The sequence below is a fragment of the Adiantum capillus-veneris genome, unplaced genomic scaffold (genome assembly GCF_014529385.1).
Source record: "Adiantum capillus-veneris isolate H3 unplaced genomic scaffold, ASM1452938v2 Hic_scaffold_526, whole genome shotgun sequence".
In the NCBI taxonomy this organism is placed as follows: Eukaryota; Viridiplantae; Streptophyta; class Polypodiopsida; order Polypodiales; family Pteridaceae; genus Adiantum; species Adiantum capillus-veneris.
The window spans coordinates 48,499-65,661 of NW_028221593.1; positions in this window are offsets into that span (position 1 = coordinate 48,499).

Genomic DNA, 17,163 nt, shown 5'->3' on the forward strand with positions numbered 1-17,163 from the left:
ACTTCTTGCACATTGCACTTAAGGGCACCCATAGACTGCCACCATCACTTGAAAATAATCGAAATAAGAGATTCATACCACAATCACTTAACCAAAAGTAGAAACTTAAAGAGAGAGGGAAAGAGAGACGACACAATATTGAAGGTCGGCCATTTATTGGGGTCGGAATGGCAGACCCCCCCATAGGGCTTTTTGTATTACTGAAGCTCTCAATGAAGTTAAATACAATCATGATACATCTTCTTGCCAATAAGGTGGCCGTTTTACCATGTGCCAACATAATGGCCTTCTACGATCAAGTCAACGATTTTGGCCTTCTTTGATCAGAAAAGTATACTCACAGTCATCTCTTTAAAGAAGCATCATCTTCTTCCTCCTCTTACATCTCTTCTTCATCATGTGAAAGCATCACAAAAACATACCAAGCTCTTAAAAACATGTGCATGCTCTTCTATGGAAGAGTCTTACTTAAGTTGTTTCATGCACAATTCATGCATGACAAATAAGTTCTCCATCATTTTCTCCGGGACTGGTGAGGATAATTGACGAGCAAAGATGTTGGTGCAAAAACTAGTAGACATGATTAAAACATGAAAGTGTTACCATAGATGCGTAAAGTTCAATGAGAGCTCAACTCGTTCTCTTCATGTAGCATAGTATAGCATAGTCGAGCATAGTAGCTATGGAGATTTTTGTGGGAAAAGAGAGAAAAGTGAGCCTTTTGAGAGGAAGAAGCTTTGCTTTGAAGGCCTCTTGTGGCAATAATTCACGTTTTTCACCCTCCTTTGCTTGTGTATTCGAGATCTGTTCAACACGAAAATTGTATATCTCGCCGTTTCTGGTCTAGATTGCGGGCTGTTTTAGAGATCGGCTCTTGCGAGATATTTCAAAAATAGTATCACTAGGTCTTCTTTTGACAGTTCAACCACTTATGGACTTTTCCTTAGTTCTTTACCTGACACTTTCCTCTTGAGGAGTATCCACCACTTCTTAAATGGCGTGGGTGCATGGATAATTAAAGGTCCTCAAGCTTTATTCAATCTAGTCCACATCTTCCTTTTAGATGGCATTTCCGCACTCTTTTTGAGACAGGTTGCTTCACCCCTTTGGTATCCTAAGGTCTTGAAACTCATGGTAGAGCCATCTTCGTAATCTTTGTCCTTCCACTCTTTTTATTTTCCATCTTTAGAATGGCCAATTCTAGAGAAAGAAAATCATTTAAGTAGACCATAATTAAATTTTGCGACATTACCTCGCCCTTGAAATCATTGTCGTCCTCAACTATGCACATATACAAGAAAAGGTGAACTAAGTTTGTTGGCATGTAGCTAAGGATTCACTTTTAGCACATTAACACTATTCCGCAGTAGATGACCAATCTGCTTGGCGCTTGGAAGGCAAGGCTATCACAAGCGTTTCTAATCATTGTAGCTAGGCTGTAGATAGCAAGTTAGCGTAGTACTTCGGAGACATAGCTGCCGCAAGTTGGTCCTTTTGTATGCATACACTTTGGAACAATTGAAACATAAATGAAGAGCAATTAGAAAAACAAGTTAAATCAGAGAAAACCTTTTTCTTCATTTTCTTTTGTATCAATTACCTTTGTGATTACTTTTCATGCTATTCATTGTAAGCATTAACTAAGTATATTTATTCCTTTAACTTAAATTAGCTTTAAATCTCGTAGATCTATTCTTAATGGCTTTTGAATGCTCCAAAAACATCAATGTCCTCCAAGGTAGGCACTCTGTCGAGATGGCTCCTATGTCGCGCCAGCATGGTATGGATCCTTTGTCGCAATTTGTGCCGAAGTCGAGAGGGCCCCTTCATCCGTGGGCGACGGGACCGCCCCAACTCTATCGCTCGATCAAGCAGTATGCCTCTCGTGCCTATGGTGCTGCTATGCTGTGGAGGCTGCTCGAACTCCTCTATCTGTGACTGAAAGAAATCTGTAATCTTCCGCTGTCGCTGGATCTCTCTCATTGTACCCCTCGTCAAGAGGTCCTCTTTGTGTTTGCGAATCTCCATTAAGTATAATCCGAGGCATCTTTGATCTTGGTGAGAGAGCCTTTTGAGAGGGAGAATGTTGAAGCCTTGCTCAACAAGCTACGCTTACCCTCTTGTGACACATCACACAATAATTCACGTTTTTCATCCTCTTCTGCTTGTGTATTCAAATTGTTCAACACGAGAGTTGTAGATCTTGTCGTGATTGGTCAGGACGGAGGGCCGTTTTTGGGTTGTCTGAGTGTCTTGCCCTGACCAAAGGAAATTCTTGATCAACCTCTCTACCTGGTTGATGAAGGAACTTGAAAAGATCCAACAAGATGTAATGTACCACATAGTAGCCAACAACACCTAATTGGCCACTACAACTCTGCCTGCCAGAGAGAGTCATGCTGAGCTCCAATGTAGCAGCTTCCTCCTGATGGAAAGCAGGAGGGGAGCAATCTGCTACTCAGGAGACAAGTCCAAGCCAACCTGACAGCCCAATTATCGAACTGCAGTCCTTGGGGAGATCCATATGAAACCCTCACCTAGCAGCCAATCAGGCGTAGGAGCACTGCCAACCAAGAAAGCCACTGTCTTTCTCCAGTTGATCAGTGCGCCTGAAGCACAACAAAAAGTCACACCTGTGCAGGTTGGCCTCGTGGCGCCTGAATAGGGAGCGCAAACTCAGCATCCAGTAGCTCGTAGCCCCGAATAGGGAGCGCTAAGCCACGTAAGCCAACCTGCTGTGAAACCAAGAATCTGCTCATCGCCTCACCATAGAACAGAAAAAAGAAGGGGGCAAGAGGGCAGCCCGTCTGACTGAACGTGTGAGCATGAAACGGTCTCCTCTACCACCTGCCAAAAGCACCTGATTGTGTGCCCGTCTGTAAAGAGGTGATACATCTCTGCTCCAAGCATTAGAGAAGCATTAGAGAATGCCCTCCAAAGAGTCCCAGTCAACTCTATCGTAGGCCTTCTCAAAATCGAGAAGAAGTATCACCAGATCCTCACCACAGAGGCACGCGAGGGCAGATGCCTCCCAAAAAGTAAAGATGTTGTCAAGGATACTGTGCTTCTTGACAAAACTTGTCTAAGTCCTATGATGTAAAATACTCTTCAGAAGTGGCTGAATCCTCAAACTCAGAGCCTTGGCAAGAATTTTGTAGGTTGAGTTGAGGATGGTAATGGGCTGCCACTGTCGAATCTCATCCAAGGAGCCACTCTCCTTGGGAATGAGGTAAATCAGGCCCTCACTCATGCTGTCAGGCATCACTCTTGTGTGTAAGATGTGCTAAAAAGCGCTGCAGATATCTGAGCCAAGCAAGTCCCAGTACTCTAAGAAAAAGCTGGGATCCTCACCTGGACAGCTACCATGGGGAAGTGCTCTGAGGGCTGCGTGGAGCTCCTCTAGCTGAAGAGGTAGCTCAAGCCTCTAGTGTATCTCCTCAGTCAGAAGACAAGGCATCTGTGCCCAAACCTGCTCTTTACATGCATCCTGACGCTCTGACCGAGGCTCTGCTGGCAGTAGGTCACGAAAAAAGTCAGTAGCAACTGCACGCATGTCCTCTGGCTCTGAAGCAACTGACTTGTTAGACCTCCTCAACTGGCTGACACTGGCGTGCTCATGTGGGTGTCTCACTGTCTTGAAGAAAGACCCTATCACTCTGTCACCCACCTGGGTGCACTGAGACGCTTGTCGATGGAAAGCAAACTCATAGCGCCTCTCCTCTATGTTGGCAAGCTCCTGGCGAGCCTGTTGCAACTGCTCCTCCAACCAGGGACTGTCTGGATGCAGCTCCTGCATCCTCTGCAAGGAAGCAATGCCCTGTCGGAGACTCGGAGACGTTGCTCCTCCTCTCTCGTTGCAGCCAGGCGGGCCGTAGACTCCTAAAGAAAAAGCAGACTAAGCTGAGCAAGTCCAAAGTCCACTTTGTCAGCAGGAGAGTCCTGCATGTCTGAGCCCTCTGTCCAAAGAGCCACTACTCGCTCTCTGAGCGCAGAGTCCAGCAAGACCCTCTTAGGGATGCGTAGCATCGTGCTCCCCCTCCTCTGTCTATCTGTCACTGGGAGGATCACAGGTGCATGGTCCGAAAAAGAAGTCCTAGCCAGAATGCAAATTGTCCCACCCAAGTCACAGAAGTGGTCACTAGTGTAGAAGCGATCTATTCGAGATAGACACTCCTCCCACTCTGGGTCATGAACGAGAGAAGGTTAGGCTGTCTGCGGGCCTCACAAAGCTAGAATGCTACCACACATTTGAAACCCGTAGTCATACATAACCTCTCCCAAGCTGTCAACTCAACTCCATGCACAGTAGTATGGCTACCTCCAATCTTGTCAGAGGGGTCCTCCAACATCTTGTTGTGTAAGGTGCAGCGGAAGTGAATATTGAACTTTGCTCAAGATGAGTGCTCTGAACTGTGCTCAAGGGTTCCTTTTACTTATGGAAGGGAGAGCCTTCCGTTCCTTTAGTGAGAGAGTGCAATGGACACAAACAAAGTGGTGAACACTGTGAATGAAGGTGCTGAGACTGAGAGATAGAGAGAGAAGAGAATACGACACCAGAATGTTGTCAAACCCTCCTCCGAAGGCCCCACTCTCTATGGCGAGAGCGGTCTACTTATGATTGCACAAATCTCTACAATGCTTGGACTTGCCGACGATGTCGACGGTGATAAGGAGGACGACAAGACGGGCTGAATCTGAAAATCGCTAATGGCTGAAATCTCCAAATCTTTATCTGCTGAATTTTGACTCTATGTCGGTGACGATGATGCGACGACGACGCGCTGAAAACGCAGATGCTGAAATCTGCGTTTTCCGGGCTGAAACTGCAAACTACGCTTGATCTGACCGTGGGGCGAGGATCTGCTGCGGGAAGGTGAGATCTGCGAGGTTCGGGGGTTCTATTGTGATGTGTCTATGTTGAAAACTGAAAACGTTGGTGCTAACTGAGGTTCTGTTGCGATGAATCTGCAAAACGCTGAGTTGCTCTGTTGATCCAAAAACACTAGGCTGAATTTTGTCTTGCTATGGAGATCTGATAACGCTAGGGCCGATTTGTGATCTGTGGTGAAAACGCTTAGTCCTGCTGTCACTAGGTGGATCTGCAATGCAAAAACGCTGGAGGCTCTGCAAGGCTGAAAACGCTGGTTGTTCTTGTGGTTGAAAAACGCTAGGAGTTCCGCTTGGGGGGGGGGGGGGGGGGAAGGTGCCTGATGAACACAAGGTTCCTGCTGCCTCTTCTGCCAGAAAGTGCTAGTGCTAGGGTTTCTTATATACTTTCTTACCCATATTGCCCTACCCAGTTTCCCAACAAGTCACTTAAAAATAATAAGTGAAAAATGGTTAAAATAGGGAAAATAGGTCTATGCAATGTAAAAATGCTCCTGATGGGTTCTAATGGTAATTTGATGATCATGTTGTGTGCAACCAGAGGATATGCATCTACTCTAAGTGCCTAGACACGAAGGGTCTGCGAACAGACTCACAAAAGTGCCAGAACACTTTCTAATCTAACTGAACTGAACCCATGCCACGAAGTAGCTTTTCCCCGTACACATAGGGTTGTGTGTGCACGCACGTGACATCCCCTCCTTTTCAAAGTGAGGTACTGGTACCGAACTGTATGGCGTCGAGGGAGATCGCCAACAGTGTTTAGAATCCTGGAAAGGACTCTTCGTCGGCCCACTCTGATGCGTGGGTCATGCGAAACTTGAACTTCATAAAGGTCTGCAACGCTTGCTTCTCTGGGCTGCGCCGAAAGCGACACAAAGTCTTTTGTGGCTCCTTTGATGCTTCAACTCCGTCGATAGTCATGCGTCATCCTTCTTCAAGAATCTCCGAGGCTGAAAATTCGTGAAACCACTTCCAACACAAAAACATGAACATACCCATTCCATGTAAAGTGACTGGAAAATTCTATTCTTCTTTAAAGACTGTGTATGCAATGTAGATGAACATATAGACGGAGTGCCAAACCATTCATCAAACACACGCAAACTATGGAATCGAATCTTGACTTTCTGATCTAAATCAATCAACTGTGGAAAATCGCAATGGAAAGGCCTATGCTTGAGGCTCAATCCTTCTTGTGCTCTTTTTGATACTGTGTCATGCCAAGGAAGAGACATGGAATGTGAATTCCTTGGGTGCAAACATTTCATCTTTTCATGAATAATCTGCATACCTTTGTGCTCATTCATGAGTCAATCGTGCTCATCGAACAATATGTCATGCCTATGAAAAGGGATCACATAAGGACGGTGACTAAAATACAGGAAAGCATCACGAATGAAACACTTGAACAATGCGTACTGACTAATCATTCGTACACATAATACTTCCTGTGGAGGCTCTTTGGACCTCGACTTGAGAGCCAAGATCGGTTCTTTGTGATCGATGGAATCTGCCTGTGGGGGTGCTATGGACCTTGACTCGAAAGTCAAGATCGGTTCGTCATGATTGATCGAATCTGCAACGAGGTTAGCTTCGCTAGAGAAAGTATCAACTAACACATCATCCTTGTGAACAACCACATCATCTTCATGCAAATCATCATGCTTGTCATTATCATGCAATTCATCATGCTTGTCATTATCATTCAAATTATCATGCTTATCATTGTCATTCGAATCATCATGCTCATCATAATCATGCAAATCATGCGTGTCATGCTTGGGAGAAGCAGAGACGGAGAGAGTCTTCTTTTCCCGAATCTCTTGCATCTGTGCCTGCACTTGAGAAAAGAGTTGCAACATCTCTTTCATGTGTCGGTCGTTCATTGCTTGTCTTGCTTCGTTCTCGCGATCAAATGCTACTTCTCTTTCTTCGCGCTCACTATCCAATTCGGCTTGTCTTACTTCAACTTCCAAGCGTGCTTGCTCGCGCTCACGCACTATGGCTGCCATTCTTTCTTCGTACTTACGATTAATTTATGATTTTCTTTCTGCTCTTCTTGCTTCACGTTCTAACTTCCTTGCTTCACGTTCTAACTTGCTGTCCATAAACATCTGCTTCAACTCCTCCATAGGAGTTAGTGCAATCCTTGGCGTAGATGGGGAAGGGGGAGGGTCAGAAAAACCTCCTGGTGGGGAAAATTCTTCTTCGCCAACTCCATGCTCATCACCTTCATGCAAAGTATCCATTCCGCTTCGGGTGATGACCATCCACTGAAGTCTTGGGTTCTTAAGTTCACAAGGAACTTGGGGTCTTGGGGGTCTTGGTTCTTGAGGTTCTTGCGGTTCTTCTTTCGCTTGCAATCTGTGTTAGAGAAGGATCTTCTCTTCATTTGAGTTCTGCTCTTTTCCGTGGGCACACCCCTTGGCGGCCTTGCGCTCACACCAAGGTTGCTTTTTCCCACCTCATGTGAATTGGCCGGCCGCTAAGTGCACGGTCCGCTCTCAATGAGTGAAAAGAGAAACAAGGGGAGGCTGGACAAGCCCTTCTTTCTTGGGTTTCTTGTCACTCTTCAAAAACACAATTAGGAATCGACACGCCAAGAGGACTTGGTTACGCGTGACCGCAACAAGCAAAAAAAAAAAAAGTGGTTCTTGTGGTTCTTTCCTTGAGTGATACAGAACATTGCCAAAGCTCTGATACCAATGTAAGGTGCAGCGGAAGTGAATGTTGAACTTTGCTCAAGATGAGTGCTCTGAACTGTGCTCAAGGGTTCCTTTTACTTATGGAAGGGAGAGCCTTCCGTTCCTTTAGTGAGAGAGTGCAATGGACACAAACAAAGTGGTGAACACTGTGAATGAAGGTGCTGAGACTGAGAGATAGAAATGAAATGATATATTAACGTCTTCAAAAGGCCAAAATGACCTATGAGACCAATCAGTTACAAAATAGTGAATCTAATACCATGTCTGGGTACAAAAGAACTAGAAAAGAACTAGAAGTGGAACAAAATACTACTACTACTACTACAATCTAAAACTACGTGGGTGTAGCAGCTGATACAATGGTACCCGGTAAACTGGATGTAACAGTGTGTGAAACAAAGATGGAAGAAATGGTGAGGATCCATCCTCATCTGCACTCTGGATGTCGAGAGAGTATGGCTCGAATCTTCTGTTGTAGTCTCCGTCGATGCTGTGTAGCTCCTCTCCTCAGTCGCGGTCGTTTGTATCTCTGTAGCTCCAATGCTCGGTCGATGAGAGTGCCAGTAGTGGTCGAATGAGTGTGGGACGAGCTCTGCAGTGGTGGCTGCTCCTCTGGCTGTCCCATATCTAGTGAAAAGAAATCTGTAATGTGTCTCTGGGACTGCCTCTCTCTAGCTCTCCCCAGTAAAGTGTCTCTATACCTGTGTAACTCAAGTAGATATAGTCCAAGACATCTCTGATCCTCATAACTCATGACCCTAGATAGAGGACCAAAACCCTCTCTGAATAAGCAGTGGAAACCCTCTCTGAATAAGCAGAGAAGAGAATACGACACCAGAATGTTGTCAAACCCTCCTCTATGGAGAGCGGGCTACTTATGATTGCACAAATCTCTACAATGCTTGGACTTGCCGACCATGTCGACGACGATGAGGACGACGATGAGACGTGCTGAATCTGAAAATCGCTAATGGCTGAAATCTGCAAATCTTTATCTGCTGAAATTTGACTCTATGTCGGTGACGATGTCGATGGCGACGATGCGACGACGACGCGTTGAACTGCAATCTGCGTTTTCTCGGGTTGAAACTGCAAACACTGCTGGATCTGAACGTGTGGCGAGGATCTGCTGCGGGAAGGTGAGATCTGAGAGGTTCAGGGGTTCTATTGCGATGTGTCTATGCTGAAAACTGAAAACGCTGGAGCTAGCTGAGGTTCTGTCCCGATGAATGTGCAAAATGCTAGGCTGAATTCTGTCTTGTTGTGAGAATCCTCTAACGCTAGGGCTGATTTGTGATTTGCGGTGGAAAGGCTAAGTCCTGCTTTGTCCTGCTGTCGCTAGGTGGATCTGCAATGCAAAAACGTTGGAGGCTTTGCAAGGCTGAAAACGCTGGTTGTTCTTGTGGCTGAAAACGCTAGGAATTCCTCCTGGGGGGGTCTTGCTGAGAAGGTGCTTGATGAACACAAGGTTCTTGCTGCCTCTTCTGCCAGAAAGTGCTAGCGCTAGGGTTTCTTATATACTTCCTTACTCATTTTGCCCTACCCAGTTTTCCAACAAAAGTCACTTAAAAATAATAAGTGAAAAATGGCTAAAATAGGGAAAATAGGTCTATGCAGTGTAAGAATGCTCCTGATGGGTTCTAATCGTAATCTGATGATCATGCTGTGTGCAACCAGAGGATATGCATCTACTCTAAGTGCTTGGACATGCACGGTTTGCGAACAGACTCACAAAAGTGTCAGAACACTTTCTAATCTAACTAAACTGAACCCATGCCATGAAGTAGCTTGTCCACGTACACATAAGATTAGATGTGCACGTGACATGAAGTCACCCCCAATGCACCATTGCTCTGCCTGCGGCAGAGACTCTACAATGTGAGACCAAAACTTTGCTCGTGCACTCGCCACATTGGGTGCATAGATGTTCAGAAAGCCCAAGAGGCAACCTTGAACCTGCCAGTAATCAGTAATCCACCAAGCCCTTCCAGGCACAATAATCCCTCTGTCCACAACGGCCTACTACCAAGAGTCCGCAATAGTCATACATACCCCTCCCTTGATTCCACCAGGTCCAAATGCAGTTGACCAGAATGTCTCATACCGTCCACGCAACAGCTGACCACATCGTCTAATGCGGCTCTCACACAGATGATGGTCCTGTAGCATAAGAATGTCAATCTTTGCTCCCACAAGGCATCGCTGAAGCTCCTGATTGTAAAAGCGCATTTGATTTCGGAAAGAATTCCATTGGCACTTCTAAATGTTGCATATCCTCCTTTTGCCACCCTAAGGTCCTGAGATGCACCTCATACTAATGGCATTGACAGTTTTGAGGGGTGTAGCGCGGATAGTGTGTCGTGCTCTCTACAGTGGGTGCTCCTCAGTGGAATGTGCGTGACATCTCACTCAAAACAGAATGGAAACATAGGAAACAATCGATAACAGCACATCAACACAGAGACACAATAGCAGACCAAAACATATGGACTCAACTATCTCAAGGAACCGATACTAACTCTAGCCTGGCAGTGTCACGAAGACGTGGCAGCTGTTAACTATGTCACGAGGACGTGGCAAGTGCTAACCTTAGTTGTTGGTTTCTTTCCCTCTTTTTGAGACCCTCTTTTTGAAGTTGCAAACGGTCGTGTTGAGCGCGCGGCGGTGTGTGCAAGTGAAAGAGCACGCGAGGAAGTGCAGTGTGTGTGCAGAGGGGGTGGCGAAAGCCAGCAGGAGAGGAAGCGCTAGCAGAACGATGAGGGAGAGAGAGAGGGCTCACGTTTTTTGGGAAAACTCAATAAGTGAGTTTTGGGTTTTCCCACTTTTATTATAAGTGACCTTTAAAAAATGTGTCCAGGTTCATATTGAACCTGGACAAAGTATAAAAATGTACAAAAAGGGGTTATTTAGGCCTTTAAACCAACAACCTCCCACTTAAAGGCATAAATGACGCCTTTAAGTTAACCAACTCCCACCAACTGTATGCAATGCTCATGTTGAGCCTTAGCAAAACTCTTGGTGAGAACATCTGCAGGGTTATCCTGTGTGTGAATCTTAGTCAAGGTGACTAGACCATCCTCCAATACCTGTCCTATGAAGTGGTATCGCACATCAATGTGCTTTGTCCGTGCTGAAACATGGCATTCTTGGCCAAATAGACAGCACTTTGGCTATCACATCCCAAGACAGGAGTACTAGCAGACATACCAAGCTCTTTGACAAGTCTGCCCAACCATATGGCCTCTTTAGAAGCCTCAGTGGCTGAAATATATTCAGCCTCAGTAGTACTCAATGCCACAATTTTCTGCAGTCGTGAACACCAAGAGACAGCACCACCAGCAATAGCAAACACATACCACTAGTGGACTTCCTGGTATCCAAGTCACCTGCCATATCTGCATCACAATAGCCCTGCAACTTCAGGTCACTTTTGCCATAGCATATACACCTAGATTGTGTACCTGACAAGTATCTCAGAATGCATTTCACAGCTTCCCAATGTGCTTTGTCGGGATTGGACATGTATCTACTAACAACTCCCACCGCAAGGGCAATGTTAGGACGAGTGGCAACCATACCATACATAACAGAACCACAAGCTGATGCATAAGGGATTCCCTTCATAGCATTCACTGCCACGTCATCCTTTGGGCAATCGGCTTTGCTAAGTTTTGTGTGTGGAGGTAAAGGTACTCCAAGTGACTTAGCTTCAGCCATGTTAAACCTGTCAAGTACTTTAGCAATGTACTTTTCTTGAGATAAGAAGAGCAATTTCAGCTTTCTATCTCTCTTGATTCTCATGCCCAAGATGTGCTCAGCATCACCTAAATCCTTCATTGCAAAAGCTGAATTCAGCTGACGTTTAAGAGCATCAATGGTAGACTTATGCTTCCCAGCAATCAACATATCATCTACATATAGCACAAGGATTATAAGACTTCCATCATTGTCCTTCTTTGTATACAAACAATGGTTTGAATGGCTGCGTTTAAAGCCTTGAGACAACATAAAAGTATCAAACTTTTTGTACCACTGACGTGATGACTGCCTCAAACCATACAGTTCCCTTCTTAGTTTGCATACAAGTTCCTTTCTATCAGGACTACAAACCCTCAGGTTGCTTCATGTAGATATCTTCATCAATGTCACCATGAAGAAAAGCTGTTTTTACATCCATTTGATTCAATTCTAAGTCAAGCACTGCAGCAAGAGCAAAAAGGACACACAATGTCGTAAGCTTTACAACAGGAGAAAAGATCTCTTGAAAGTCAATCCCCTCTTTCTGTGCATACCACTTGGGCTTTCCATCAACACATTTGACCTTGTAAACCCATTTGTTAGGAACAGCCTTTCTTCCTTTAGGCAATGGCACAAGATCCCAAGTATTGTTTGCATGCAAAGATTTGATTTCCTCTTGCATCGCAAGCTCCCACTTACTGCTTAATTCACATGATTTTGCCTCTTTATATGTAAGAGGATCACCCTCATCTGTCAACATAACATGATGCAAAGAGGGGTCAAAGCGCTGTATCAACCTTCTGACACGAGTAGATCTGCGTACCCAATGATCTACATTCTCAGGCACAGGTTCTACATCAGGAAGCAACTCATTTTCAGCCATGACAGGTGGCTGTCCATCCTCATTTGGAGCATCTAAATTATGTCCTACCTCCTCTGGCTCAAGGTTAACCGGCTCATTATCAATTTCAGCTTGCGGTAATGCATCCTAAGGCTCTTTTTCAACATCAATAGGTGGCAAGAGAGGCTGAAATTTGACCGATTTCTTGTCAATTTCATAAGATGTAGCATTTTGCAACAATTTAGCCTCATTGAACACTACATCTCGGCTCCGTACAACCCTCTTAAACTGAGGCAGCCATATCCTGTAGCCCATTTCACCCTCTTCCCCATAACCTAGGAAGATTCCTTGGATGGACTTGGCATCTAGCTTTGTCCTCAAGTCATTACGAACATGGACAAAAGCCTCGCAGCCAAACACTCTCAAATGATCATAAGAGGCAGGTTTGCCAGACCAAACCTCCTCTGGAATGTCATTTTTCAGCGTACTGTTAGGAGAGCGATTGCATACATGAACTGCAGTTTTCAAAGCCTCTCCCAAAAACCCATGAGGAGATTAGCCGTGGACAACATGCAACGCACTCTCTCACATAAAGTACGGTTATACCTCTCAGCCACACCATTAGAAGATGGATTATAAGGGGCTGTCAACTCACTTTTAATCCCATATTCTTCGCAATAACGCTGAAATTCAGCAGACGTGTACTCCCCCCCATTGTCAGATCTCAGACATTTAAGCTTACTACCCTTTTGCGTGCTCACAAAAGCATGAAACCTCTTAAATGCATTAAATGTCTCACTCTTATTCTTTAACAAATATGCACAGCCTTTCCTAGTGCAATTATCAATGAAAGTAACAAAGTATGATGCACCACCAAAAGAATTAACAGGCATTGAACATACATCGGAGTGAATTAAATCAAGAGCATTAGCTTTGCGCGAGACACCAGAATAATAAGAAGACTTCTTTTGTTTACCATACAAACATTCATTACAAAAATCTAACTTGGTGCCCTTTACATCAACCCTCTTCATAGAGGAGAGCGCATGAAGTCCCTTCTGGCTCATATGGCCAAGTCTTTTGTGCCACAACTCCAAATGAGAAGCAACTTCGACCACTGCAAGAAACTTGTCAGGCAAAGTTTTGCCATGTAAATAGTACAATGTACCACTCTTGCATCCCTTGACAATGAGCATTGATCCCTTAAGCAACTTCCATGAACCCCCAGCAAAAATGGTTGTGTAACCCTGTGCATCCATCTGGCCAACAGACAATAGACTCTTCTTGATGCCTGGTACATACCTTACATCTTTAAGCATAAACTCTTGGCCATTGTTTAATGCCAAGCGCACAGTGCCCATTGCTTCAATGTCACAAGCATGGTTATCCCAATGGTAAACCTTGCCATACTTGCCTGCATGATAAGAAGCAAAACACTCCACAGATGGAGTCACATGAAATGAGGCACCCGAGTCTACTATCCAAGACTGTGTAAGGCCATCATTTGCACTTCGCAATGCATCAATGACATCTCTACGTGAGATAAGCATGTCTTTTGCATTTGCTACAACAAAATCTGAGGGGCATGAAGCTGCAAACAAGATCTCCTCACTGTCGGATAACTCTGTGATAACCACACTAGAGGATACATTGACAGTCTGCGAATCCTTGGAGGAGGTAGCTGCTGATTTTTCCCCTTTTTTATCCTCTGTCTTCTTCTTCTCTTGTGATTCCTTCTTTCTTTCCTGCTCTTTCTTGAAATACCTGCAATCTGGCTTCTTATAGCCTTTTCTGCCACACTGGTAACATGTCTCATCCTTATCCCTAGACTTGCTTTTTCTCCTGTTTTGAGTCTTGGTACCTGTATTTTGCTTATGACTTCTGCCTCTCGCATTGTAAGCAGAACTGCCACCTTCCCCACCACTAGACTTGCGTCTAATTTCCTCATTAAGATGGAGCCTCGCACTCCATCATATGTGAGGTTGGGGCTTTTACTCAAAGAAACCACAAGCGTTTCCCAAGAGTCTAGCAAAGTCATCAACAAAAATATGGCTTTCAACTTGTCATCAAAAGGTTGAAGCTCAGTATCCTGTAGCTGACTCATAACACTGGTGAAAGCACTTAAGTGCTCAGAAGCCGACTTGGCTTCGTCAAGCATCATGTTCACCAGTTTGCGCATCAAATGCACCTGATTCACAGGGGTGGCATTCTCATAAGTGGCCTTCAACTTATGCCAAATTGCATGTGCACTGTCCAAGCCCTTTATGTCCACCAGAATGTCATCGGTCAGAGCCATTTTGATATAGGCCTTTGCCCTCTTGTTGAGCTTGGCCCAATCCTCATCCGGCATATCCTTAGGCTTTACAACCAAAAGGGCGTCCTCAGAATCCTTGAGGAACAAAATCCCCTGCATCCTGTCCTTCCATAGGTCGAAACCTGTATCGTCAAATCGCTTGATTTCTATCAAGCTCTTGGCATCAGACGACGAGGAAGTAGAGGCCATTTACACGGATAAAAATGCAGCAGAAAGTGTCTTCACAAAATTTGAAAATTTCCAGTGATCACAATGTACCGCACGTTGCATACAATGTGCTGAAAATTTCAGCAATTAACAAGTATCCCCAATGCGTACCCACAAAAGGCTTACATAAACCTCAAGTAGTGTACATAAAAAACAGTCCAATTCTGAATTTTCTGCAAATTTACTGTTTTGGTGCATCAATTTGCATCAAATGGACCTGTTTGGAGTGGGACAAGCAAGGGGCATTCACGGGAATCGATTTAGAACACCTGCGTTTTGCTGTTTCGACTTGTAATTTCTGTGGTTTTTACCTGTTTTTGACCTAATTTCAGCTTTTTTTAGGTTGTTTTGGAAATCCTAATCATCTAGGTGACACCGGAAGCAGGGGGGCTTCGCGATGAAAGCGGAAATTTGACGCGAGCGAGAGAGAAGCCTTTCGTCTGCTGTCCAGCCACCTGCGTAAAGCTTCTGAAACCCTAATCTGGCTCTGATACCAGTTGTTGAGCGCGTGGCGGTGTTTGCAAGTGAAAGAGCACGCGAGGAAGTGCAGTGTGTGTGCAGAGAGGGGTGGCGAAAGCCAGCAAGAGAGGAAGCGCTAGCAGAACGATGGGGGAGAGAGAGAGGGCTCACGTTTTGGAGAAAAACTCAATAAGTGAGTTTTTGGGTTTTCACTTTTATTATAAGTGACGTTTTAAAAAATGTGTCCAGGTTCAATATGAACCTGGACAAAGTATAAAAATGTACAAAAAGGGGTTATTTAGGCCTTTAACCCAACAGGTCGGACATTGTATGGCCAATGTGAACGGTAGTTTCACCTGCAGACGAGAAGTTGGTCGGCACTGGAATTCGTATAGTAAGAGGATGTCTAGGCTCAGTGCAAGGTCATGTAGTTCCCATCGTCGCACTTAGCAAGTTGGTGGATACTAGGAAGTGAACTCAATAAAGGCTTAAAGTCAAGGTGGGATTACCAACAGAAAGTATCCGAAAGTTGGGCCACATTGCACATTTGGATGCGGTCCCAATGAGGATAGATAGTCAGATGACCAGTGGGGGCCCACCAACGGAAGCATCTCCTAAAAATTAGAGAACTGTTATTTTGGGCCGTGAAATGTGTTCGCGTCATTACCTCCGGTATGACAAGGGGAACATTCTACAACTCTACCGCGAAGTCAATTGGGCAACCAGTCGGGAGATTTTTTAGGCGGCAATCCCGAAACGGGGGAAAATGCCTGTAAATGCGCCAAGTGGCACATTTCTGTGCACTTTCCTCTTGCATCAAGAAGTGGCACTGAATTTATAGCTGGGACACTCATTTTTTAGCTTTTGTCACAGGTTAAGAGCTATGGAGTGCTTTCTTTCTCTTCATGTACAGTGTGGTGCTAGGAGTGATGCCTTGCACACTACACACTGCTCTCTCTCCCCCCTACATGCAGTTATGTGATGCCCCACAGAGGGCTCTTCATTTGATTGATGTATACCTTAGTGGTTTCATGCTTTTGTGCTGAGGCAAGAGCCTCCTTGAGCAAGAACAGGGGGTAGCTAACTGCTACTCCAAAGCAGGCACCGGTGAGGGTCATAACCTCACTGTACAGGTGCGTTTTCAGCGTTACGTATGCGCTGTAAATTGACTGTTTTTCAGCCATACGGACACCAGAACCATTGGGAATAGTTCCCACTGGCAGAGGACATTTAGCGGACTGTTTGGGGCTGAAAACAGGGCAAAAAACTAGTAATAATAGCGTGCTGAATTTACTGTTTTTGGGTAGGGTGGAGTGAAGTGAGTTCCAGCGGGGGAGGGGGAAATTGGTTTTGCGCAAGTTTTGGGGTTGTTATGCTGCCGAAATTTGGCCAAAACAGTTGGTATCGAGCTGGATACAGGTAAAGGATTCCCAGGACTCTACTTTGTAATTTACCCTCTCAAAATATAAAGAAATACGGAAAGGGGCGCCAATTTTGGGGCCTACAGGTTGTCGGCGTTTGCTCGGAGCACTCTAGCTTCCGAGGTGTGTGTGTGCTAAAGTGTTAGTACCCGTCGCAGGTTTCCTTTGCACGTTCTCTCTGTGTGCCTAAAGTAAAGAATTTCGGGTGATGAAAGCCAACGCCTACCGCCCTACGGGCCGGTTTCAAGGTTCCGTTGCGGGGACATCAATCACTTTTTCCTCAAGAAGTGGGCCTCGGTTGTTTTGGGTAAAGACACAGAGTACAAGAAAGCGGGGGATTACATTATGGCGCCGACAAAGGGAAGGGCATTATGGAAGAGGGTTACTCTTCGAAGGATAGACAGGAAAACTGCTATGGTGTTCGAGATTGGCGAGAGCTCACGTCCACGTCAGTTTGCACCTCCTGTTGATGTGAACGTCCTCCAGTAAGTAGTACATGCCTTTTGACTGAGGGGCAACTTGAGGATGATGCGTTCAAGACCTCAATTTGTTTCCGCGGGTGATTGTCTTTTCGCAACTATTGTGCAA